Source organism: Argiope bruennichi, chromosome 3 (assembly GCF_947563725.1).
Source record: "Argiope bruennichi chromosome 3, qqArgBrue1.1, whole genome shotgun sequence".
In the NCBI taxonomy this organism is placed as follows: domain Eukaryota; kingdom Metazoa; phylum Arthropoda; class Arachnida; order Araneae; family Araneidae; genus Argiope; species Argiope bruennichi.
Genome location: NC_079153.1, coordinates 44,424,476 through 44,451,324, shown reverse-complemented (window position 1 = coordinate 44,451,324; position 26,849 = coordinate 44,424,476). Strand labels below are relative to the sequence as shown.

Sequence of the window (26,849 nt, the reverse complement as noted above, 5' to 3'; positions counted from 1 at the left end):
CTCTTGTCAATTCGTCAATTTAGTTTCCTATTGCAACATAATTTTAGCAGACTAAAGATTTATTTTAAGTTGGTATCTTTTATTTTATTAACTTTCTTAAAATTTATTTATTTATTGTGACTTCTGATTGTCTTACATCCATGATTGTACACAATATTATTGAAGCAGATATTTGTTGTTTATAAATAATTTGAAAACGAAGTAAAAGTGATGAAAGATTTAAGAGCCTTGCCAATTATGCTTGATAAAGTACTATTAATAGTAACCAAACATTTTATAATTCATAGAATTTTGTATTTTTTACAAAATTATTTATTTGATAATTTGGGAGAAAAAGATTTTTAATCGACCTACTTGCAATTTCCTACTATAGTTGAGACCCTGGATAGCTATCTAGTCCGAAATCCACCATAATTTTCAAAGAAAATACAAAGATGAAATACTTTCGGGATTAGCAGTTAACGGATATATTTAATTAAATTTACATCCCATTCTGTAGTATCATTTAATAGGGAATTCAAACATAAAATTTTTTAAATGTACTTTTAGCCGTATAAAAATTTGTTTTTAAAAGTTGTTTTTTTTTTACTAATTTTATTATAATGTTTAAAGGAATACAAATAATTCAAAATTAGAATGATGTAGTAATGAGCGACCCACTGAATAGGCTACACAGCTGCATGTTTCTCAATAATATCAAATACAGACCACAGTAGTTTTGTGAATACAGTTGGAAGCTTCACAATGACAATTAGTGGACGGCCCCCGAGGACATTTTCATGATGTAAGTAGCTCTTCGACATTTAGATATCTCGATTCGAGTATCGATCTTGCGAAGTGTCGAAACTCTTCGGAAGAGAGCAACAGCGCTGGCGAACCATTTTACCTCACGATCGGCCTGTCATTGGTGGAGAGCCTTGTCCATCATGGCACTGCGGCCCCGCCGAAAAGAAACAAGTGTTTATTGAATTTATTCTCCTCTCCTTTTTTCTTTTTTCTTTGGAAGATGGAAAACTAATTCGATCTGATACTCTTCATCGAGGCTCTCTAAAAGCGTTGTCAATTTTCAATGCATTTGTTTCGACAGTACTTTGTTTGGTTTTAAGAAATGGACAATTTACTGAATTGGAGAGTTGTGAGGCATCGTAGATAGAGATAATTAATCTTTTATTCTTCACATATAGTCAGTAATGGATTATCCAGAAACAATGCGCTTTATTCAGTTACTAGCAGACTTTGGCGACCAACTGGTTCTTCAAGAATAGTGAGGATCTTTAATTTTAATTAAATCAGTTTTGTATAACATAATATCCCTGGTTCCATCAATAAAGTATTTTAAAACATTCAGGATTTATATATATTAAAACTATGCTGTTTTAGAAGCCATGTGCCATGAGCTCCTTGATGAATTTTAGGTGCATGATATTGCATGAAAAACATAATGTTAAATATGACTAATATTTAATTGCATGTTGTTTTAAGCATCTCAGTAACTTCACTTCCTTATCCGTTACGTAAAAAGAATAATTTATTTATTTCAATATTAAAATGGCACAAGTTACTATATTCGTATTATAACATACGCCTAACAACATGTTGTAGGGATTGAAACATGCTAATACAAAGATTAACCAATATTGATATTGATATTTATCTTTCAATACATCGGATACATTACTTAATAGCTTAAAAAGCTTTGCTGATGAAGTCCACAAAATTTTAAATGCATTAAAGTAATAAAGTAAAAACTTATTATGACTTCCCAAAGAATATGTAAAAAATTGAAAGATCTTTTGTATATCTTATCAAAGAATAAGTAAAAGTAGCAAACTATGCCAATTCCATTAAAAAAAGGAAAAATATTATTGTAAGGTTTGCATAAAATATTTTTAAAAATAAATTACAAAACTAAAGACAAAATTGCAATTCTAAAATTTCAAAATTGTATCAGTATGCAAATCATACTTTTTTTTAACTTTAAGATGATATGAAATTAATTTGTTACAACACCTTCGGTAGCTACTGAAGAAAACATGCAGAAAATGTAGCGCGTTATTTCGTTAGTTAAATTTTTTTTTAAAAAAAAAGGAAGAAAGAAAACTGAAAGCTGCAGATTTCCCCTTCTAAGCATTTTAAATTCTATTAATTATATTCTAATATCAGTATTTTATTTTAAATTCTAAATTTGGTATCTGTAGTTTTATTTTAAATTCGATAAATTCAACTGTGATCTTTTAGATCTACATCAAATAGTCACATATGCAACAACCATATATTCGCTTTTTCTATTTATAAAGGCATGAAGAAAAAAAAAATAACTGATAAATATTTATATTTTGAAAATGGCAATAAGTATTTTATCTAATTATTATATTATAAAAAAATATTTAAGAAATTCTCATGGATTATTTTTGATCAGATAATTAATAATATCACCATATTGATGATTTTTGCATTTCTAGGTTTGAACTGCATGTCTTAGTGATAAATTTAAAGTGAGCAACAGTGATAAGTTTTAGTGACTAATTAATAACTCTGAGAGATCAACAGTCATATAACTTGCGTATCTCACAAATTAGTGTATTATTATTTATATTGTTATTTTACTCAATATCAATTATTTTTCTCACTTAGATGATAAAAATAGTTTTGAATATATAATTTTCAAACAAACTATAATTAAGATTATTAAAAAAAATTTAAAACGGTTCTGATTTATTTTAAGAATATATATATATATATATATATATATATATATAGCACAGCAATGGAAGGAATGGTTGGTTTCTTTTCCTTTTCAAATACTTCACAATTTCACAATTGAAAATAAGTTTTATTTATGTGTAAAATGAGTTTAATAATCTCATGTTAAGAAATGAACATTGGAAGGCATTTTGAACTATGAATATTTCCACTTCATATAATATCTATCATTCATATCCAGTATTTTATCAAAATATCAAAATTAATCGTTCTTTTTTTCCTTAATTTCAAGCTTTTTTAAAATTATTGGACTTGCAAAGAAACTTCGACAAACATTCAAGATATTATAAAATTTTTAGAACTATTAAAGCGACCGTATTTGAGACTTGTGATGTTAAAATGTCTTAACTATCTCAAAATTAATTAATTCATTTTATCAAAAATAAGTAATAAAAACAAATTTTAAGATGTACAGAATCATTAATAGTCGTAAATAATTCTAAATGCAATTTCATTGTTCATTCGTAAATTCCGAAATGTCATTTTCAATTGTATATTTTTTTTGTGTGAACAAATCTGTCAATTTGAATTTTTACAGATATTTTTAAAAGATATATCACCTGCATTCACCTGAGTCTATAAAGACAGATTTCCTTTCAAGTTAAAAAAATGATGCATACTATACCCGAGAATGCTAAATGAGGACATTTAGTTACAGTTGAAGTAAATCTTGTTGATCCTAAGTTGAAACTTGCATTAATTGCAAGTCACAAAATCAATAATCCGTCCAGAAAACACTATGCAGTTTTAAATAAACTTGAATTGCTTTTGATAATTTAAAAGCTTATTATAATAATACACTGTGCATCATCAAACACAGACAGCTTTAAATTTCAATTCAGTTAGTTTAACATATGGAGAACATAGGATGCCAAAGGTTACAACATAGGATGGTTTAACATAGGATAACATAGGATAAAAGGTTATAACATAGGATGGAAAGGTTTAACATAGGATAAAAGGTTATAACATAGGATGGAAAGGTTTAACATAGGATAAAAGGTTATAACATAGGATGGAAAGGTTTAACATGGGATAACATAGGATAAAAGGTTATAACATAGGATGGAAAGGTTTAACATAGGATAACATAGGATAAAAGGTTATAACATAGGATGGAAAGGTTTAACATAGGATGACATAGGATAAAAGGTTATAACATAGGATGGAAAGGTTTAACATAGGATAACATAGGATAAAAGGTTATAACTTAGGATGGAAAGGTTTAACATAGGATAACATAGGATAAAAGGTTATAACATAGGATGGAAAGGTTTAACATAGGATACCAAAGGTTTCCTCCTTTGTTCTGGTCTTTAGAAGGTGTCTGGTCTAAGGATGTAATCACGTTTCCAATTTAATATGAGGATTATAATGATAATTACGATTTGCTCTTGTCGTAACTTGAAATTATTTGGTAGCAAATAATTGTAATTTTGTTATTTGGTAATTTATTTCGTAACAAGAAATTAATGGAAAGCCAAATAATTAATGTTAAATAAAAGGGAGAAATGATGCTGTGAATTATTTTTTGAATTCAATATTCTGCTTGCAAATATTTGTTTTTTGCATTGGTCATATAGAAGAAATAGCAATTAGAAAAGATATTATAATTCAAAAAGTTTTCTTAATGTTTCGTTTCGTCAATGGTTTTGTATAATAAATACGCAAAGAAAAAGGTACTGTAACTGTCAAAACATTTGAGGTCAAGGACTTAAAACCGTTTCTACAACCCTTACTGTTCGAAATAACATGTAACTAACTGTATGAATAAATTACCTGTACAGTAAAATATGTACCTGTAATTGTGTTACCTTTGCAATAAAATTATAAATGTCTAGAAAATTTTGGGCAATATTTGTCAAAGGACAGCCTATCTGTCAGAACATAACTGTGTTTGTGAATACGGTTTCATCATTAAAATTGATTATCTATATAATATTTGGGTCGAATCAATCATTGAGCATAAATGCCATTCTCGAAATTGCTGTAGTCATGATTTATAAATTTTGCCATGACACCAAAACTGCAGATGATGCCATTTTTAGTCGGGAATTGAGAAAACTTCCGTTCCAAAATGTTTATTCGATTCTTTTAACCAAACAGCGAATCCACGTTTAATTTTCCTATATTGTGGAAGTATATGAAAAAGTTGATAGAAGAATCTTCCTGATGGTTTTAAGTTTTGAGGAAAAATGTTCTTTTGAAATGAGCATTGCATATTTGTGTCATCAAGAAACTAAAGCAAGGATTATATGAATGAATTTGTAATCAATGAATGAAATAATATACATGTTATGAGTGTTAAAATGTTAAAATCATAGAAAGATGTCTGTGAAATAAGTGAAATTCTACTTTGCGTTTTATGTTGATAATATCATTAATTGTACCTCTAATAATATTTTGTGCATTTTAATCATTTTAAAGACAAAGATAGGATTTATATTCAAAATTAAGTTTACACCATGATATATCATTTAGCTTCTGCAAGTACTGATATACATAACAGCATTTTACTATAGCTTTTATAAAACGACGCCAATCAACCAGTAAAAAAGTGCTTTATGAATTTTTTCTTTCACTTGAGGAATATTTTGCTCATCGTAAAGTACATACCTTTAGTATATAATAAAATAAGCTATTTTGTGATATTATATTATTATTTAATTCTTATTTGCCTGCAATTGGATTAAAAAGTAAAAGTTATTTTTTATCAAAAAATTAAATTAATTATATTTCTTATTTCAATTTGATTTATTATTCATTTGGCTCAGTATAAGTTTCACAGTTATATTTATTTATTTATTTTGTAGTATTTTGATTTTCCTTTCTATGAGAAAGTTGTTACCTTGTTTCTGAGATATTTGGAAGGGAATTGGAATTTTGGAATTTTTCTTTGTTTCCGTAATATTTATTTTATTCCGGGAGTGTATTTCTGTGGTCGGAAGTTGAAAAAAGTTCCGTTTCAGTTCATTGTTGTTTAAATAAGTAAAAAAGGGCAAAAAAATATGACAATCAGAAATTAATTTTTGGTTATCATTTTAGTGAATATTCATATTTTTTATTTGCTTCCTTTTAAAATAATAGCAAAACTGCGTGACATGTTTCAGTAACATTCGATTAATGTCCTTTTTCATACAAGAGTGCATTTACTAACCTTTTCCCATTTTAAAAGTTCTGTGATCTATCTTGAATGTAAACTGTGTAAAAGTTCTGCGATGCAAATTAGATATTGGCATATAAAGTTTGTTTTTAAATCGCATATTTATGTTATTTTCAAAATTTAATCCTACTAAGCTGAAAAACCGGAAGTACAACTCAGCTTGTTGCGAGGAACAATAAGTGAAGTTTTATTTAGTCATTACATTTTAAAAGCAGAATGTCGGAATCTCTGTTGAAAAAAGTAGAAAATGGCTGAAATCTAGCCAAGCCAACAATCAACAGAATATGTCTATAACACGACAAAATGAGATTGATTTTGAAAGGATGTAAATTTATGCCAATATTAAAATTATTTATTCATTTATTTATTTTTATTTATTTATTTGTAAATGTTACATATTGGAGTAATGCAACAAAAATTTTTACAGGAAACAAATTGCTTATGAGTGATAGATTTATCTAATGTACCAGAAATTAAAATGACTTGTAGAATGTGCTAAGTAATAAATCAAAAACTATTGACAGAATTCAAGAAAGTGCATCCTTTAAAATAAAATTAACTATTCGAATACGAATTAAGCTGCAGTGGTGCAAAACTGCTTATAAGCTAATGAGATTTAGGAAAGGAGAATCGCTTCCTTTTCCACTAGTTTCTTCAATTTAGAATTTTCCAGATTTCTGTAACATCCAATCAAAATAATTTCTCGCTCTAGGCATGATCATATTAGATACACAATAGAAATTCTTACTCTTGTTTTTTAAAAAAATCCAAATTGAAAAAAAAAAAAAACTAAGCTAACAATTTAAGTTTATGAGAAATTTAGTAATATATTCTGTGAAGATATGAATTTATCCTCAATTTCAAGGAATATATAAAATAAAGCAGGAAAAACTTGCGGAATTGTGGTTGAAGTGTTGAATAGCTGCGTCTGCATAAAAAGACATAATATTTCTGAATTTGAAAAGCTAAAATGAACTATTCAGTAAAATTTAGTAAATGAAGATTTTTTTTTTTTTTTTTTTTTGCACACAGAACCTCAGACTTATTTCATATTTTGATAGCATTAAACTTAGATAATAAATTTCATTGATAACATCAGTTTTATGAGGCTTTGAAATTTCACTCTTTCTTTATATTTCTGATAATTATAAAGCTTTTAATAAAAAAAGAAAATCGAATGCAAAAGATTATTTCGAATTGGATAAAATCTTGAAGGAAAAAAAAAATGCTGTTTCTATGAAATGAAAAAAAAATTGAATAAAGAAATTGAAAAAGATTTGGTTCACAAAGTAAGAGAATTTATAGAATAAATGAACAATAGAAATTGATCTCAAAATCGAACAATCGAATCTTAGTGTGAACCGTTTTTAACTTCTATTATTTTTCACTTTCATACAAAAATTACATGAAACGTACACATATATGTGTTGATGAAAATTCATTTTTCTAATTTTGCGGAATGCTTTATAGGACTCAGTAACTTATTATTGCATAAAATGTATTTTACTCAAATCTAATACCTCAAAATGGATTTTTTTTAAAAAATGTGCTTTATTAGTCAATAATATACCAAAAATTAATCAGTAGTTTCACATTAACTGAATTGCTATCTTTATCTAATTGAATCGACAATTTCAGAAACCTCAAATGTCAATAATTTCAAAATATTAGGGGCTTAAAAATATTTTCCATTTTTAAATCAGTCGTTCCTTTTTTTTTACTTACTGTATTTTATTTTCTTAAGAGTGTCTTAACATGAATATCTAATCTATTCTCTATGAAAAATCAATAAAAAACTTCTTTAGAATGTGAAATAGCATCTAAAAATTTAAAAGAAAAAGAAAAAATTTCAAACAAAATCAGTTTCTAGTATCCAACCACTTGACAAATTTCGCCTCTTTCGAAGTAAAGTTAACCTATTAGAATATTTTATTATTATTATGTAGCTTATATAATTGTTGCGATATTTTTGCTGTAATAAGATGTAGTTTATAAAAACTGATTTATATGACCAAACAAATCACATTAAAAATAGCCACCTTCGGCGACAATATTAAGGGTGTTAATATAATCATGTCGAACAATTGTGGTGAAATGGCTGTTATCAAGGGAAAAAAAGAGCTATTTTAAATTATGGTTGTATAATAACGATAGCGCATTCTGATTGGTTGCTTATGTTTGTAAAATTTCGGAATTGTAAATTGACTACAAAAAAATTGGCGAGAGCGATCCAGTTGAGGTAGAGCGCTCTATCTCTCATTTTGCAATATTTGTCGCTAATAAATAAAAGGGAGTGTGTGTGTGGGGGGGAGATCCTTAATGATGCATCTAAGGATAATAAGCTTTCATAAGAAATGTGTGAAATCAATAAATTATATTTTTTAATTGTTGTGATTAGATACTTTTCAAATGGAAAAAAAGGAATATTCTATCAATGAAAAATCAAGTCTTCTATTTCCTCCACTTAGAAGGTTGCAGTTAAGCAGTGCGTTTCAGATTTTCTTCGAGAACTGATAGTGCTTGAGATCAAAGGGCAATTGGCGACATATCTTGGTGTCATTAACTTCGGTATACAATAAAAATTGGTGAAATAGACAAAATGGTGGTGGCTAAGCGATTATTCAGTGGTTTTCCTTTTCATTTTATATATATAAATAGTGAGCGAATAACGGGTCGTAGAAGGTGGCTAGTAGATCAAAAAAATTGATTCGTATAATTTCCGCAATCAGAGATTCAATTGCGTGGCATATACTAAACACTTCTTTCTCTAAATATGCAAAAATCAGTAATTTGGCCATCTATCACTCTGACTTAAAAGGAATGATTATGAGAGTTTTACTGATTTTCAGTCTTAATTAAATTATATGTCTTCTGATGTGCTTATGCTGCAGTGAATATTTATATCAGCGCAAGTATATTAAATTACATACAATAAAGACAAAAGTTACTACTAATAAAAATAAATGCGTGTGTGTCTGTGCTTTAGGATTCTATTGTCAGACCATTTCACCTACAGTACCAAATTTCGCATATATCGACCTTGGAGAGTGGAAATATACACTGAATGATTTTCTAAAATTTTAATTGATTAAAAACTAGCTTGAATTTTTTCTGAATAACTTCCAGAAATATTATTGCACAAAACTATATTTTGCACCGTTTCAAAATTTCAAAATTGTCTTTTTAACGATACTAATCTAATTATTTTGTGAAGTGTTCTAGAATTTTAACATTTTTTTTAAAATATTTTTTTTGCTTGGTTTCAGTTTGCAACAGATGATAATGGTGTCTTGAAATTCGAAATGTTTTCGTTGTTTCGTACAATATTTACTCACGTGATTTTCTTTCTTGTTGAAAGTTAAGAAAGAAAGAAAGATTTTTTTTAACATGTATGTAGCTTGTATGGGAAATAAAAAAAAAATGAAGTTACAATACAAACAATTTAGAAGACTACTGAATTGGATATTTGCGTTTCTAATAATATTATGATGTTATGGGTCTAACAGCCATTATAAAGGCTCATTACACGATGAGTAGAACATGTTTGTTTAAAAATAATTCTTTTGGGATTTCAGAACATTCCTTTTCAATGACTGTTTTCAATCCATCAGCAGCTGTAGTTTTGTAGCATCAATTTTATTCCTAAAAAAAAAACTTGCCAAAAAAAATCAGAAGTAGGATCTTCCACTTCAAATTTCGCTAAATACCATAGACAAAACTCTTTTCCTTACTTGGATCTTTTTAACTGAGAGTGCGTACTGATGTCAGTTTCTTACTTAAATCGTTTCAAAATATATTGGGCGTGGTTCTTTATAATTGTTGTTTCATAAGCAAACTGTAGTCTATAGCCAAAAACATTAGCGACGTTTTTGGCTGTAGACTACACATTTCCAAAACTTTTTGGATGTGTGTTAGTCACTACATATTCCTAATCTTTAAGAATTTTGTCTCCGAGTATTTTGAATAGGTTTTTTTAAGTTTCATTTTTATCTCTATTTTGTCCTATGGCAAATCAACTAGGCGGAAATTCTCTCCAAAATTGTTCATGATCTTGACTGCATTTCTAGTTCTAAAACCCTCTTTCTTTTTATTCGAAAATTTAATCGGGATTAGTCTATTGTTCCTCAACTATTAAATTAAAAAAAAAACTTCAGCGTTCTACCTTATAAGGAAATGCGATTATATTTTCTGTGACACACTGCACATTTGAGATCCCTTAAGCGATTCTTATCTGAAATGTCTTATTTTCAGTATGTCCCTTTCTCTATGGAAAGCCATGAGAATGCTTTGCAACTAATATCCGAAAAGATGGAGAGGGAAAGGAGAATCAAATAAGAACAAAAACGGTTTCCCTGGCTCCAATCTTGTTTAATATTCCGAAAGCTTCGCTTGAGGAATTTCAGGGAATCCAATATGCGAGTCGATATTCAATATGTAAGGAAACAAAACCCGGATATTTGGGGTATATTTGTTACTTTATGTTACCGATGCCTCTTGCGCCTTAATAGAAGCTGGAATTGTTTCGAAGGATACTTTATTAACGCTATTTTTCTTCGGTAATAATGGTGCTCCTGTAGTATTCTTTTCTGTTATGTCGTGAGATAAGGTTATTTTTCGTAGATCTCAAGTGGCATTGAACATGGTTGAAAGAAACAGTTTATGAAAATATTAAATTTTGAAAATATTGCTATTGAGAGTTTCACTTATATTTTTATGTTTCATCTAAGTGATACTGTACCTTTTGGGATATGTTTATTTTTGGATGACAATGAAAATGTAACTTATTCTATTGTGATTTAAAGAAAATTATATTTATGTAATATAAAATATTTATGTGGACACAAAGTTTATTTGTTGTTGGCAGAATTTGTTAATCGTCATTTGGAAACAGTTCACAAGTTCGAATTGCATAAATGCTTACCTCGATGGAAAAAGAGATAATGTTTTTCTTTCGGAATCAGGTGATACGAAATCAGCGACATAGGTCTCCTCAAAATTTTCTCGCATACTTTCTAATAAACTTGTCATGCCAGGGAACACCTTATCTGGCAATGGCGTACAATAATTAAGAAATATTTACTTTTGGCGTAAATTTAGCATTTTTACTGAATCTATCTCATCCTTGAGGAGATATTTGGCGATTAGTCCCTGGAATGCATTAATAGTATCCAAAGATCGAATTTGTGTTTTAAACGTCTAAAACGTGGAGATTTGTCAAATTCTCGAGTTCGAAGTTTTTCACAATGGCTATACTTTCTCTATACTAGTATATGAGAAGGTAAAGATTATTTTAAGACCAGCAATTTTAATTATCAATCAAAATAGACGAAAATCTAAACAAATTATTCTTTCCGAATGAAAGTATTGAAAAATCATTCATAAAAGGATCCAGTCAAAATGAACGAAATCATGGTGTAAAGCATTTTTGTGTATAGACCGAAGTTTCTGAACTAAATAAGCATCGCCAATGTTCATCGACTCTTAATTTCGCCATTTTTAAGTATAGCTAATCATTTAGAATGCTTTATGATTATTTCTCAAGCATGATTTGAAATAACATAATTAAAATATAGGATATCGTTAAAATTATATTGTATCTTCTTTGTGATAAAATATAGTTCTTTGAAATTGATTGACATTACCAAATTATTCGCCAACAAATAATACTCGCCAACAATGGCGATTATTTCAGTGTTTTAACTTTATGTAGATCAATTTTTATGAAATTATCTTCTGAAAACAGTTGAAAAAAATCAATTCAATCAAATATCAATTTTGATATTTGATTTTAGAATAATAAATTTTTGTTTTCTAACCTTTGCATATATATCGGTCATTAAAAAATTTAATTTTAGAAATGGATAATTTATATTTTAGTATACACATATACTATTTGTGGAAATGAGGAGGAATGTATTAGTGATTGATATCATTTCACGTAATATATTAGTTTCACGCAAAAGAATTCCAAAAAGAATCAGTTCTCGTCTTTTCCATTCACTTAAACAATACTTCAGAGAATTGAAGCCCCTAGAATCTGATGATGAATTATGTCCGTTCACAAAATAATTATTTTTTAACTCAGTAAGTAGTATAATATAATTCGAAAAAACATTAAAAGTCTGTAAAAAATTATAAAAACTATGAGGGGGTGGGGTGATTTTAATAATTTTGCTTAATCACTTTATAGCCTGCCGTATCAGTTGACAAATAATTAACTATTTTACTGTATTGATAAGGAATTACTTTTATTAGCCATTCTAGCCCAAAGAATGAAAAATTAGATAGGTTCTGTATTAATGTAATGTTCTTCTTCTATATCTTTCTGCAAATTATCTTGAAAAACATTCGATAACCTTCTGGAGTGGTCCCCACGAAACTTTCTCGCATAATCACCAGTATAGGTCATTTCAGCCTCTCCATATTAAAATTGTGGACCATGGATAAAGCTGTGAATGCCTTGTATGACATTGACGAACAATAGTAACGAAATAGAAATTTTTGGCGGGAATTTAATATTCTAACTATTAAACTAACTAAACTAGTTCACTTACTAATTAAACAAACTAACAAACGAATATATATTTTTCGAACCCTTTTTTCCCAATTCATAGTAACCAAATTTTGACATGGAATTACAAGATCATATACCGAAGTGCACTGATTTATGTTAATGCAATTATGAATCATCGCGTTTACATGTATGAGAAAGCACAGAGTGGTTTTTTGAAAGATTTGATTCAAAATTTGACAAGAATCTGCCTTTTAAATTATAAATCTGTGTATTAAGTTTTACCTAATTAGCTCTTTAAGTTTTCTTACCTTGTCTAATCATACAGCCAGACAGACAGAATGTCTCTACATGGACTCTCTTCAAAATTTAATTGAAACCTACAAATATAATATAAATCACATTTACATCGTCTAGATCAAAGCGTTTTTGTGATATTGTGTCCGCGAAAGATCGCTAAACAGTTGGACAAACAGACATTGTGCCAAAAATGTGTTCTTTGAAATCAGGGAAGTCTGAAACATGGAGATTCGTCAAAATCTCAAGTTCTAATTCTTTTGACGATTGTAATATTTTCTTCTATACTACAAAATGTATTAGGAGAATATTTTTTTTTCCCTCTTGAAAATTAAATTTACAATATTGTTATTAAACTAATTTTAACCATTTTCCATCATCCAGTGATGTTCAATAATTCTTTTTAGAGATCCAAAATCCCAATAATTTGATAGATAGTCCTTTACAAAAAAAAAGAGGTTATTAATTTTTTAAATATAACAAAATTCTAAAAAATATATTCAAAGTCTATAAATAATTCTAAGAAAAAATGTTCTAATGATTTTTAAAAATATTGTTTGAAACCGAATTTTAGAATAATGTTCTGAAAAAATACATTCATAGTCTATAAATAACTGTAAGAAAAAATATTCTAAGGAATTCTAAAAATATTTTTGAAACCTAATTTTAGAAAAATATTTTTTAAATTATATTTGAAGTCAATAAATAAATGTAAGAAAAAATATTGTAGTGAATTCTAAAAATATTTTGTTGAAACCTAATTTTAGAATATTGTTCTAAAAAATATATATTCGAGGTCTATAAATAATTGTAAGAAAAAAAATATATCATTGAATTCTAAAAATATTTCGTTGAAACTTAATTTTGGAATAATGTTACTAAAATCCCCATCCAATAATATTTAATCAGCTTTTCCAGACATCCGAAACACCAAGAATCTGATAATGAATCAACGACTAGGCCATCACAGAATAAAAATTTAAAAAGAAAGCATTAATTCCAAGAAACGTAATAGAATTCTATAAAAAAACAGATGAATACATTTTTTTTCTCAAGAATCGATGTGAGAAATGTAATCTCCCTTTTATTGATTTTCCAATTTGAAAAACAGAATTTTTTTGAGAAAAATTTTTAGCATTTTTTTTTTCGCTTTTGGCTAAGCAAATAAAAAAAAAGGTAGATCATTATCAAAAAAAAAAAGAAAAAAAAAGCGGTAAGTACAGTTTCTTGGTCTGTTCAGTCAGACGTATCGAACTCATATTGGAAAATATATTTGCAAACATTAAAGGAAAAGTGTATTCACTGGCAATTTAATTTCTTTTTTTCCCACATAGACGAACTTATTAGGTTTTTGATGATTAAAAGAAGGAAAAATACTCGAAATAAAGACTTACCAATTTAAAGATGTGCACAAAATCTTAAGTGAAATATTAACTCTTAGAATTATGGTTTTTCACACTTCTTTTTTCTGTTGAATCAAATAGACTGTTACTTTATGTTTATTACATTGGATATACTACAATTACTTTGGGTAATTAAAAGAATTTAAGATAAGTGACTGAATCAAAAAGTCTACAGTTGCAAAAATATCGATTTTTTATTAATATTTTTATCATCTCAATAGTTTTTTTTTATATAAAATTGTTTGAATTTTGTTTCTACATTCATTTTATTTATTTATTTTTGAAAATCCCATCCATTTTTATACTTGCATAATTTGCATTTTTGTTGTTAATTTACATCTTTACATAATATTTTCTCAATTCTAAATATTGAGATTTTTTTTTGTTAAATGGCATAAATTAAAATCTAATTCATATTTTTGGTTCAAATTTGGTGTAATTTTTTTCCTCAATATATTCAGCAGTCCTTGAACTACAAAATTGGAAATCTGTTCATTTAAAATGAATTCACAGCTGTTTCAATACTTCATAATACGAAAACAATAAAAATTTCGTGTAATTTATCAGAAGAATTTCTGCATTTAAAGAAATATAGACTATTTCTTGATTCAGAAACTAAGTAATATTTTATTTATTCACAAAATTTGGAGCAAATCATTTTATAAATTTCTAAACTAGAATATTTTTTTCCACCCCTTTCAAGCCTATAGAAATTGTATTGCTTCTAATTTTTCCCCAAAACACTTCTGGATTTAATTGATGTATTTTTCTTTCATAAACTCTTTTTCAATTCGTTTTATGTCGTAATTTAAAAATTAAGCTTTTATAACATTTTTGCAATTATTCTTTTTGAATTCAGTCACATTTAATGAAAAAACTACCGGCATTTAATCACGTTTGTGCTAAGAGTTGATCAGTAGAATATGCCTCTTTGACTAAAGAGATGATTGCCACTATTATGATTAATAGTGGTCCTTATTTCAGTTTTTAGAACATCTACCCAAATCTATTCAAAAATTCATGATAAAAAAAATCTCTCATCAAAATACTTATCAATACAACTTCTCGATAAAAACCGAGGTAGAATTATGCCTAGCTACAATGCAAGAGAAATTATTCTTTTCTTGAAGATACTTATAAGGAAACTGAACTACAAATGCGATGTACTTGGAGGAAAATTCAAGAAAGCTCCAACTTCCAGTTATAAGAAACTAATCTTTGGTTTTATTCTCCACAAAAACACATCGATCTTCCTTAAAAGTATAATATATACATTAAAATTTATAAATATTTAAAGAAATTTTAATGACTTTAGTTCAATTCTAATGAATTACATGAGAACTGTAATGGTTTAATGCATTAGCATTTTGTTTTCATTATGGATAATACATTATTAAAAAAATAGGGTATATTTCAAATAGAATTATGAAGCGATAAAAATATTTTTTTATGTTAAACAAACAATCAAGAAAGCAACAGGCAAGTCAGAGAAAATCATTCACTCATATAGTAATGTACAAGCAGCGGCAGATTTACGATTAAAAAGTTGCTGAATGCCGTTGGACCGAGAAGGGCTACAATCAAATAGATTAAAAAGTTGCTGAATGCCGTTAGACCAAGAAGGGCTACAATCAAATAGATTAAAAAGTTGCTGAATGCCGTTGGACCAAGAAGGGCTACAATCAAATAGATTAAAAAGTTGCTGAATGCCGTTGGACCGAGAAGGGCTACAATCAAATAGATTAAAAAGTTGCTGAATGCCGTTGGACCGAGAAGGGCTACAATCAAATAGATTAAAAAGTTGCTGAATGCCGTTGGACCAAGAAGGGCTACAATCAAATAGATTAAAACGTTGCTGAATGCCGTTGGACCGAGAAGGGCTACAATCAAACAGATTAAAAAGATGTTTTAGACTAGTTGCCAGATTATTAACTTTTTAAAAAATGCAAATTCTATGAATTATAAATTATTATGATGATACGCATACTTTGTCAACTATAATTAATCAAGTTTCCATTTAATTTAATACTTCACCATAGTTTTATGGTATCAAACGCCTTTGGAGAAGAGAGACTTCGTCCAGATTATTGACATTTTAGGCTGTTAAATTACTAGAATGGAATTAATTGTTTAAAACTTCACTTATTTTTTTTATAAGACTGAAAATCATGAATTGAAAAAAAGAAAGAATTTGTTTTATATAAACTACTTCAAATGAAGATTAAATGCTCTTGTACTATGAAATAAAAGCGGAAATGAAAAGGATACTTTGCGGTTAATATGCAAAAAAAAACACATTTTTTTTTTATTCTTAATTTTAACACTGACAAAATATGCGATTAAAAGTTGATGGATGAGGTGAAATTTCACAGCAACATTAAAAATGTTGCTTCTGACTTAAATGAAATTAACTTTCAAAAAAAACTAACAATGAAAAAAACTAATATACGGAAATGAGATTTATATCCTTAAAAGGTAATTGTGGAAAAATCATTTCTGTGAAATAATAATTTTTTGAAATCATAGCGATTACCTATCTGATGACGGTTAAATCTATTTTCCCTCACTATTAAACTTTGACGCATTTTTCTGCTATCTTCTATTCTTTGACCGAATGGAGGTTTCGGAGACAAGGTGAATCTTCTTGCGAGCATTTTTAATGATATTTAGCAGTTACGTTAATTAGTTAAGAGAAGATTTCAATAAACATTCAAAGAGTTTAATTCAAAAATATTCAATTAGTTTAATCGTTCATATGGCAATATGTCTACATTTGATTTTTGCCTTTAAATAATAAATATAATAATAAATAATAAAATTATTTATTGGCAAATTATTACATTCATATATTTCTGTGCCAAATATATTAACGTTTCATATACATATATAAATTTATAAAAGTCTAACATCTGCTACAATAAAACTAAATACAACCGTGAAGAGTAGTAATTGAAAAGCAATAAATCATCATAAATAAACAAATAAAAGAATATTAATTTAGTGTATGAATCACGCTAAAAAATTAACTTCAAATTAATATTTAAAATTAAACCGTTAACTTGTGCTTTAGCTAAAAATTGTATTGAAAAGTGAAACTAAACTGACCAGTTCATTAAAAGAGTGACTTTGTAAAATACACTGCAAGGGGATGCAATATAGCTGTATACAATATCAATTAAGAAATGTCTGTTGAAAATTACTTCACATAATGAACAGCAATTATGATTGAGTGGAAAATAACATATAGGTAAAGGGGAATAGGTAAACGAACCGGTGCATTTCAAACTGGACGAAAATGTAATTCATTGACTGTTCAGTATGGTGTATGTTCACCGAATATTGCTAGAACACACTCATAGCGATGGAACAGAAATATGATTAGATTGTCCAAAAGTTCTTGTGGCAATCTACTCCATTTTTGTACCAGGAAAACTTTTCATTTCAATAAATGACGTGACAAGTATTTTGATAGACATATGCATAGGTACTGAACGACTTTCTTTGATTTATCGTTTGCTTTCCTGAAGTTCTATTTCTAATATTAAAAAAAAGTGCATGCTTCATTTTTTCAAACTTTTCATAATTATTGTGAAATATCCTCTAACTTTTTTTAACATTGCGATTGAAAATAAAACATTTTTTTTTAATATTTTCTAGTTTTGGCTTCTAAAAAGACTCTTACCAGCTAACTTCTGATCCATGCATAGCAGAATTACAACTGCTGAAGAATCATTTTAGGCATTAATAAAAATAAAACAAAAAACAAGAAGCTATTATGTTTTCTATCTCAGAATATTAACTATCTAAAAGGCGTTGTAAAAAAAATATTTCTATGAAGACAAAAAAATCCTATGTTCCTTGTCTCAGTACATAATGGAAATAAAAATAAAGGAATGAAATAAAAATTTTAATCATCTACTTATTTCCTGATGAAGTGTTGCATGATTATTTTATGCGCATAACGCATAAACAATATTCATGTTAATTATTATTATCTAATTACAATAAAAGGTTTCATAAAAAATTAAATAAATAAGAAAACTCTTGATTTAAGGAAAAACTTGAGTTTCCGAAATTTTGAAAAGCCTGATCTAAGAATAACTGGCCTAACTTATTTACATTTATGCAATGAATATAAATATACTTTTGTATACTTTTGCTAAACTAAGACATAACTGATACGCAATAGTGGATATAAGCAACTGTCTGGTTTTGCTTTTATAAATAATCTTTAAAAAAAGAGATTTTGTCTACAACTTTTCAGTTGCATCAGTACTAGGAAAGAAAGCATTTGACTGGTAAAATAGATTTTTTGTTCAGAATACGCATTAGCTTAAACAAACAGATGTAAAATAAAGATTCAATGGTTAAAATTTATTAGAATTGCAGCAAATTTTAAAAAATGAAAACTGGAAACGACGATTAAAGTTCCTTTTAAGTAAATAGCGACTTAAAAAAAAAGTTTTTTTTTTTCAAATAATAAGACGAAATAAAGATATATCTGAATGTAACAGAGAAGAGAAAATAATCGTAAATCAACTCACATATTTAAAACCGGTCAAATATAAACAAAAGTTTCATAACGATTAATTACTTAATAAAATCATTGAATAAATAAAGTAAAAAAGATTCAGAAGTATTCTTCAGAACTATCTTCAGTAAAAGAATACTCACAAACAACTTATATAACTTTCTACCTCTATAAAAATAATAATTACTAAAAGAATCCATAAGTTATATTCTTCATAATTGATCTTTTTTATTTAAGAATTTAAGCATTAGCATGTTTCTCATTTGCACACAAAAAAATCAGAAAAAACAAGCATCCAGATTGAAATTACAAACACATCTTTTATTGATTATTTACTTAAAATTCCCATAAGAAGATACAAATAAATAAACTCAGTGTGTTAATAATTTTTTTTAACTTTTCCTCCTCATCTTTTAAACTTTTTTTGAAATATAGACATTCATTTAAAAATGTCAAAAGCAACAAAAGCAAACTTAAATCTGACTTCGAAATAAGACGTGTTAAAACAATTTGAACATAAATATATAAATTTATTAAAATGCCAATCGTTTGAAAAAATAATTCATTTCTTAGAAATGTATATATGCGCTTAAAGCATATGTAAAAGTATAGTAATAATTAAATTACAATAGCGTTCTTTTATCAAAAATTTTAAAATAACATCACTTTGGCTTCACAAAATTTTACAAAATAAATATAGCAGAATTATTGCCTTCTGATATAAAAAGTCTTTCAATTAAGACTTTTATTTTAAAGTTATTAAGACTTACAAAATTTTAAAGCGTCATGGATTAATGTTAAATGATGAATTTTATAATTGTACATTAAACTCGGTTTTATGATAAATTTCATCAGATAGATTTCAGCGTTAACATGTACTAAAATGTGTCATAGAATCTAATAATGCAGGAAATGTTGAGGAATCATGAATTATTTATGCATTAATTGGCATTGGTAGTATCTAGAACAAATATATTCTCCAATATCGCCGGTTTATTTGTTTAAAGAATTATAATAGCCTTATTGCTTTTTATGATAAACAACAAATGTTTGAGCTATTGATGAAAAAAAAAAAACCCGACGCAATAATTGTAAATTTATTCGCCCAATTAAGCTATACACTGACTTTCGGCTCTTTATTGCGTAGTAGATATGACGTTCACCTGCCATTCACTCGAACATTCAACCATCGAATCAGAGTGCTAAGCCTCAAGGCTATTATTATCTCTTGTCTGTTACCAGAATATTTCATGTTTATGCGCTGTCTATATGGATAATAACAATTTTGAATTTGAAAGCGTGCATGTTGACTCCTTTATAAACCTAGATACACTTAATTCGTTTGGACCAAAAGAAGCTGACACACTACTCTTTAATTATGCATCCTTGGCCTTGAATATTGACTAAATACAAATATCTCTACAAAATAGGATTAAAAAAGAATATCAATAATTTATTTATGCTAATAAATTGAATGGGTAATGACATTTACAAGTTTTATCTTGAGTTTGAAACAATGAATTATGGCTCTTTTAAAAATCATACTTCTCTTTAATCATGGATCTTTGGTTTACGATAGTTGACTAGATAGAAATATAACTACCTAATAGAATTAGCCAAATGCACCAAGAATTTCATTTGGTGATGTGTCAGTAAATATAGGGAAAAAAACAACGTAAAGGTTTGAAAAAAATTAATTTCATTAATTTTTTCCTTATTTTTTACAAATCATTATGTCTACATATGACGTAAAGCATATAATTTAATTAAACTGTAGTTTTTTTAATGTGCTCAAATACATGAATTTACTATTTCTCGGCTTTAAGAGAAATCGCTGAGAAACAAGAATGATATGACAATGGAGTAGTCAGTTTTAATAAATTAGGAGACGCTAGCTCAATCTTATTTATTACAACCGTGTTCCATTCATCCCCATCTATTTCTCCACTACTTGCTCTCTGCTATTTTTCCCTTTGTCAGAGAATGCATTCGTTTGTCTCAAGTCGAAGGTCATCCGCATTATTATGCCAGCTGTGTAAACACTGTGTTTTTGTCTGAGTAGCAGAAGTTCATAATGAATGCCTTTAACGAATACGTTAAAGACAACTGATCCAGCAATTTTCCTAAAATCTCCTCAAAATTAGTAATTAAACCAAAAAAAAAAATCAAATGGAATAAAATAATCCAACTAAATCTATTAATAATTCTATCAATGTGATTTATTTTTTCTGTTTAATTTCGTCAATATTCACTTTGTTTATTTCATTTTCCAACATCTGACTAAATACGATATTATTTATAATTTTGCATCAAAGAAATTGTTCTAGCAACCACAAAATATCAAAAGAAGTCTTATTTTTATGTAGAAAATATTGGTATATTTTATGTAGAAAATATTGGTATAAAAAAACTTTAATTAAGTTTTTTTCTTTCATATTCTTACATATTTGAACAAAAGATTTATTCCAAAACTTCATATTGGCAACACAGTTTAGTTAAAAGTTGCGAAATGGTAGAAATTAACTTTAATTCCTTATACTTATCTTAAATTAATACATTATTTATTTTATAAATCTGAGGTCGTGATATTTTCCCCCTAAAATATGATGCTCCAAAAAGATTGCAGAGAAGCTCTTTTGTAGACCACATTTCCCGTTATTTCAACTTTAAAATCTGTACATTTGTTTTCATTACATCAACAATCTGATTGAGGAAAAATAAATGATCCAGGGGCATTGCGTGAATGATAGTAAATCAATCAATTTTGAAATATCAGGAATTTCCAGTTCTTTAAGAATGTGTATACCTTATTTTTATGATTAAGTGTAAGGAGAGTACTTAACTAAGATAACTTTGAAAAATTGTCGAAAAGAAATTTTTAATTTATCAGTTTATTCAAAAAAATAACATTGATTTTTCCAGTTTCGTTTCATAATTCGTTAATATTCCTTAATATTACTTTTATTACTCTAAAATTAAGAATATTACAAAAAAGTTTCATTTCCAAATTTTCAGATTCAGAAATGAAGCAATTTCTCATTCATCTTTCTTTACAAACAGACTTCTTTCAACAGCAAAAAAAATTATGAACAAAATTCATATAAATATTCCAAAATGATCATTCTAAAATGTGGCCTTGTTAACCTGAAACCAGAACTTTTAAGATTTAGTGGTTTTATGATTTTAAAACAGATTTTGAACAAATTTAACTTTTCGAAAGATTTTTAGCATAACGGTAAAAGCTTTATTCAAGATATACTAGAGAAAGGGAAGTGCAAAATTTTAATGAGCGAATACTAAAATTAAATGAAGCCCTAATCAAGCAACAAACTGTAGAAAGAAAGGCCCAATAATCTTACTTCCTGTACCCAATTCTTTTGTGAAAAGTTTGGTTTTGCCATATGTTTGGCACTATGTCGTAAATAATTGAAAATTTTTCCTTTTCTTTTGCATTGCGCAAAAATAAATATTTGTTTAAAAGATAGATTTCAATAGTCATTATTTATATCATATTATAGTATGCTTCAATAATTTTTCCTCAAGGTGATAATAAAACCCATTTAATAAGTTACGGTTTTGCATCAGATTTTTCTATATAAAAGGATTATCCTAAGCAGTTTTTTAAAATTTTGAAGCGTAAAATGGCATTAAATGTTTCAGTCCGTCAAGAAAGCTTCTAAGAAAGTTAACATAACCTTATTATTAATGTAATAAAAACAAAAATTGATAATCTCTCAATCTGATATAAACATAGTCAAATCTTTGAAATTTTAAAATCCTGAAAAGATAAGGTCTTTTTTATTAGATGATAAAAATTTAAAAATTTATATATTCAGCTTCAAAATTTCTACTGAAAGAAAATGTTACAAATATTATATGCTATAAAAAGTAATAAAAAAATAAGAAAATCAAAGTTTTACTACTTCAGGTCGTTACAATTATTAGGCATGAATAATTTCAAATTCATGATTCTAATAAAGAATTTTTTAATGAATTAAAAATTAATTTTTCAAATAAAAAATCTATCTAAATTTAACGTTAAAAATTAGTTTTAAACAAATTGAAAAATCATAAAAAGTTTAAAAAAATTCTCTCAGAAGACGTTTTGGCCCTTTTTTCTAACTAAATATTCTATATTTCGTGAAAAAATAAAGGAAGACATAATATCCAAAAATTTAATATATGTAATTAACAGTTTAAAATTTATTATGCTCTAAATATCAAGGAAATCTCTGTTAATATAAAAAAAATTTAGTTTAAATTCATTTTAAAACATGTAGATTTTAATATTTCAGAAGAATCGAGACACTGAAAAAAATGGTACTAAATACATGATTGCAAAAATTATTAAAGCACTGACAAAAAAAATTCCCAAAATTTTCAGAAATTTATTTTTTACGTGTTATTTTTAATATGGATTGAGTGTCAAAGCTTTACATTAAATATGATGACAACCAAATTATTTTTCAATTAATTCAAGGCTTTATAATACAATCCATTTTATAGAAACATAAATTCATTGTCATCTGAATTAGGAAATTAATTCAATCATCTTGATAAATATTTTTTGGAATTTATTTTTTTTCCTCTCCACTTTGGATAGTTTTATGAAAACAAAACAAGAGTTTCTTTAAATATTGTCAAAAAAAATGATTACACAATCTTCCAAATACATCCTCCCACGCACTAGATGACCATCTGCTACAAACTTGTTGCCCACCAAACCTATCGTCTTTATCAGAACTAATGAAATCAAACACTTTAAAAAGCGTCATTCAGTGTTTACATTTCCAGGAACGTTTCAAAAAAACACCTGCCGAATCAAACTCTTTAAAGAACAGAAAAGAACAAAGAACGACCATTATCTAAGGGTGAAGTGAGGGTGGTAAACTCACCTGTGAACGGCTCAGCTTGGAAGGGGAGACATCACCCTCGCCGGAGATATGAAGGCGAAGGTGGTAAAAGCATCTATTTTATTCTCCGCAAATCGTTCTCACGCCATTGTCAAATCGGATGTGACGTCATAGGGGGACTTCTTCCCCTAGACCGAAGATTTTGAGGGAAGGGAGGATTTCATGGAGACAACAAACAGGACAACGGGGACATAAAACTTCTCTAGCGGGAATGTCCTTGTGGATACACTGTCCTTTTGAATGGCTTCATACGTGGCTCTCCAGGCAAGACTCCTGTGGGTTCCCGGGGAACTTAGGGATGGCGAGGGAAAGTGGGGGTGGGGGGAAGCGAGTGCTGTTGCGCACGTGGTCTGCCTCCGACGTCATCGGGCGGGAAGGCGGATCTGGAATTCGTTGCCATGGGAACCGGGGCTCATTTTTCCTAGCGTGGGCCTAAGATGGCTCTTTTCGATTCGGTTACTACCGGGAGTGGGTGCAGAAGCACCGAAAGCCCCTGTCCCGTGAAAAATCCGGAAGAAAAGAGAAGATACATTTATTCTTTAAAGAATATCTAGGTTTTTTTTTTTTTTGAGTTGATGAGGATACAATTGAATGGATTTCTAATGGTTTTTGAAGGCATTGAGGTTTTTAGAGATATTTTTAGATACCTGGATGCTTATTTATATTTAGTATCTTGATAACGGTTTTTATCCCTTTTCTTTTCAAGTAGCTTCTGACAATTGAACATATTGACCTTGAAACATATTGGTATTTACTTTTGAAAGTAAAGTGGTGGTAGTAGATATATTTGCATGAAATTAACATACACTAATCTCAAAGAACGAAACGTCTCATACCAAATGTGAAAAAAAAATCTTTTGTTTTGACACATTTTAAGTCCTTTTATGAGAGGGTATCAATTAGAAATGCCTAATTTTGAATGCAATATTTCAAAAAGGTAATGCATAACATTATGAGATGAAAGTATTGCCAATTTATTTTTTAGCATAAGAGCCATTCATGTTGAGGCATGAGGCTGCATGAACATAATGCAAGGATTCTATTGGAAGGTTTTGGAGTATCTATCATGCAGCCCTGAACTTTTGCAATGATGACGGTTCCTCAGTGGTTAGAATAATCCTTTCTTGCTTAATGGAGTAGTTTGCGATGGAAATTAGACATAAACATGAACGTGAATTGATACCATTCTATTTTAAAAAGTTATTTACTGAATGGAGCAACATTTAGCCATTCATACAGTTAAACGATTGCTTTAATTCACAAATTAGTTAATTAAATTAGGTTAATTCATTATGGTATAAACTTCGCACTAAATTTGTAATTTATACTAAATTTTAAATGTTACATCAAAATTTTAAACCAACTTGCAAATTATCTGTGCTCATGTTCTGTTATTCATGAATATAATGACCAAAAATCACAAATTAGTGAAAAAAAGTGTTATTAAGTTTGCAGTTTTGAGATCTAAATTGTTTATTTATATCGAATTTTGTTTCTGAATTTCCATCCTGGTCAGATTTCGTTCATTTGATTATCCGCAGGAATAGGACATCTTTTTTTTTCTATTGCGCATCCGTAGTAAGAGGACGTCGTCTTTTCTTTTTCATATACACGGAATACTGGTAAAACTCAGGACAGGACAGGACATTAGAAGTTGTATTTCGATCGTTTTTTTAAAGAATATTTTTAGTGAAAGAAAATTTTGAGATGAAAATAAAAATAAAAAATGATGAATGAAAAATTAAATCACATTTTTTATTACTAAATGCGCCAAATTTTTTTCACGTTAATTTATTTTAACATATTTTATTGTTTTCTTTACTTTTCAACCGCCATTACTCGAATTTCCAAGTAACATATATTGTTGCGTAGTATTATGCAATATTGCGTCACATTATATTATATTATTTAATATTCAATGATATTATGAAATATTGTAAATATTATTTAATATCATATAATATAGTACAACATTTGCGTGTGTTACTAGGGTTAATATTATCAAAAATAAGGAATGAGAGAAAAATGAATGAAAAAAAATCATTTTATTTTAAGTTGAATTGTTAATTAACTGCATATACATCAATATTTCCTCCACTCTTCAAAGCATACTACATTAGCAATGGCATAGTGAAAATTTCTTGTTATAAATGCACCGATACCAAGTGAAAAGTCTTATTACTGATTTTTATTTCGCAATTAATAAATTATTTTCACTGAATAATAAAATGGAAGTAAAGTTATGCAGATATGCTTTGTTACTCAATAATACGAGTAATACCATCCCCATGGCTCCATGTACATGCAGCAACTGATATTAAAATGCAAATTTACGACAACAGGTGTTACTTCATTTGTGGATATTAATGTTCACAGGAAACATGAGTAATTCATTTCATCAACTTGATGTGCATGAAATTCTATAATCTGTCGTACTGATTATGTCCTGTTCGTAAAACTGTAATACCAGAATTCATTTTGTAGTTAAATTTTTAACCAAAATTGTTCAATGTTTAATTAGAAATTCAGAATCAAAAACTTATCTATATGGAATCAAAATTATAGATATTGATTTCTGTTGACTATTTATTAAATAATTCAAAAGGAATTTTTTAAAATGCAGAAATTTAACATTTATGTTTACTTCACTATATAATATTATAATAAACAAAAAATTCTAAATTACAAACTTCAACAGCGTTTCTGATATTAGCATTTCCTATTTCATTAATTTTTTGAACTTAAATCAATCGGTGTCGTCCGAATTCGTAGATGTCTATTTTCTAAAGAATGAAGGACAATGCATTTCACCAACTTGATGTCCCTTAAGTTTTAATTCAACGCAATGATTTTGTCTTGCTCGTAAAATTGCTTTACCAAAATAACAAAAATAATTTTGTCTCACTCCATTTGTTTCATCAGCAAATGGCCCAGGGAAAAATTTTACTATTATTAAGAATTTTGATCACTAATTTCACTTTTTGAACTAACCGGTTATTTGTAACAAAAATGAGGGCACAAAATTCATATGAAATAAACATTTGCTATGGTGGAAAAATTTGAAGCACATGGTTACGTTAATTTATGCAGTGTCGAAGCTATTTTATTGTTACGAATCTGTATTGTTGCTTTCTTGAAATATTTATTTAATCGTTGAAAATAAGGATTTACATTATTTTTAATGGATACTAAATTAATGGCAAGGCAAGGAGCTCGAACCTTGACACTAAAATTGGCGATCGTTTGGCGATGTCGCATCTATGGTGGT

General features: G+C 27.9%; 1 protein-coding gene across 1 annotated transcript in view; it reads right to left on the bottom strand.

Moving 5' to 3' along the window:
* The window catches only part of LOC129963668 (G-protein coupled receptor 52-like), a 67,348-nt gene extending 43,504 nt beyond the window's left edge, over window positions 1-23,844 (bottom strand). Inside the window, exon 1 of the mRNA XM_056078165.1 lies at window positions 23,564-23,844. The gene's annotated coding sequence lies outside the window, so the exon portion shown is untranslated. The remainder of the gene's footprint in view (window positions 1-23,563) is intronic.
* Window positions 23,845-26,849: the final 3,005 nt, after the last annotated feature.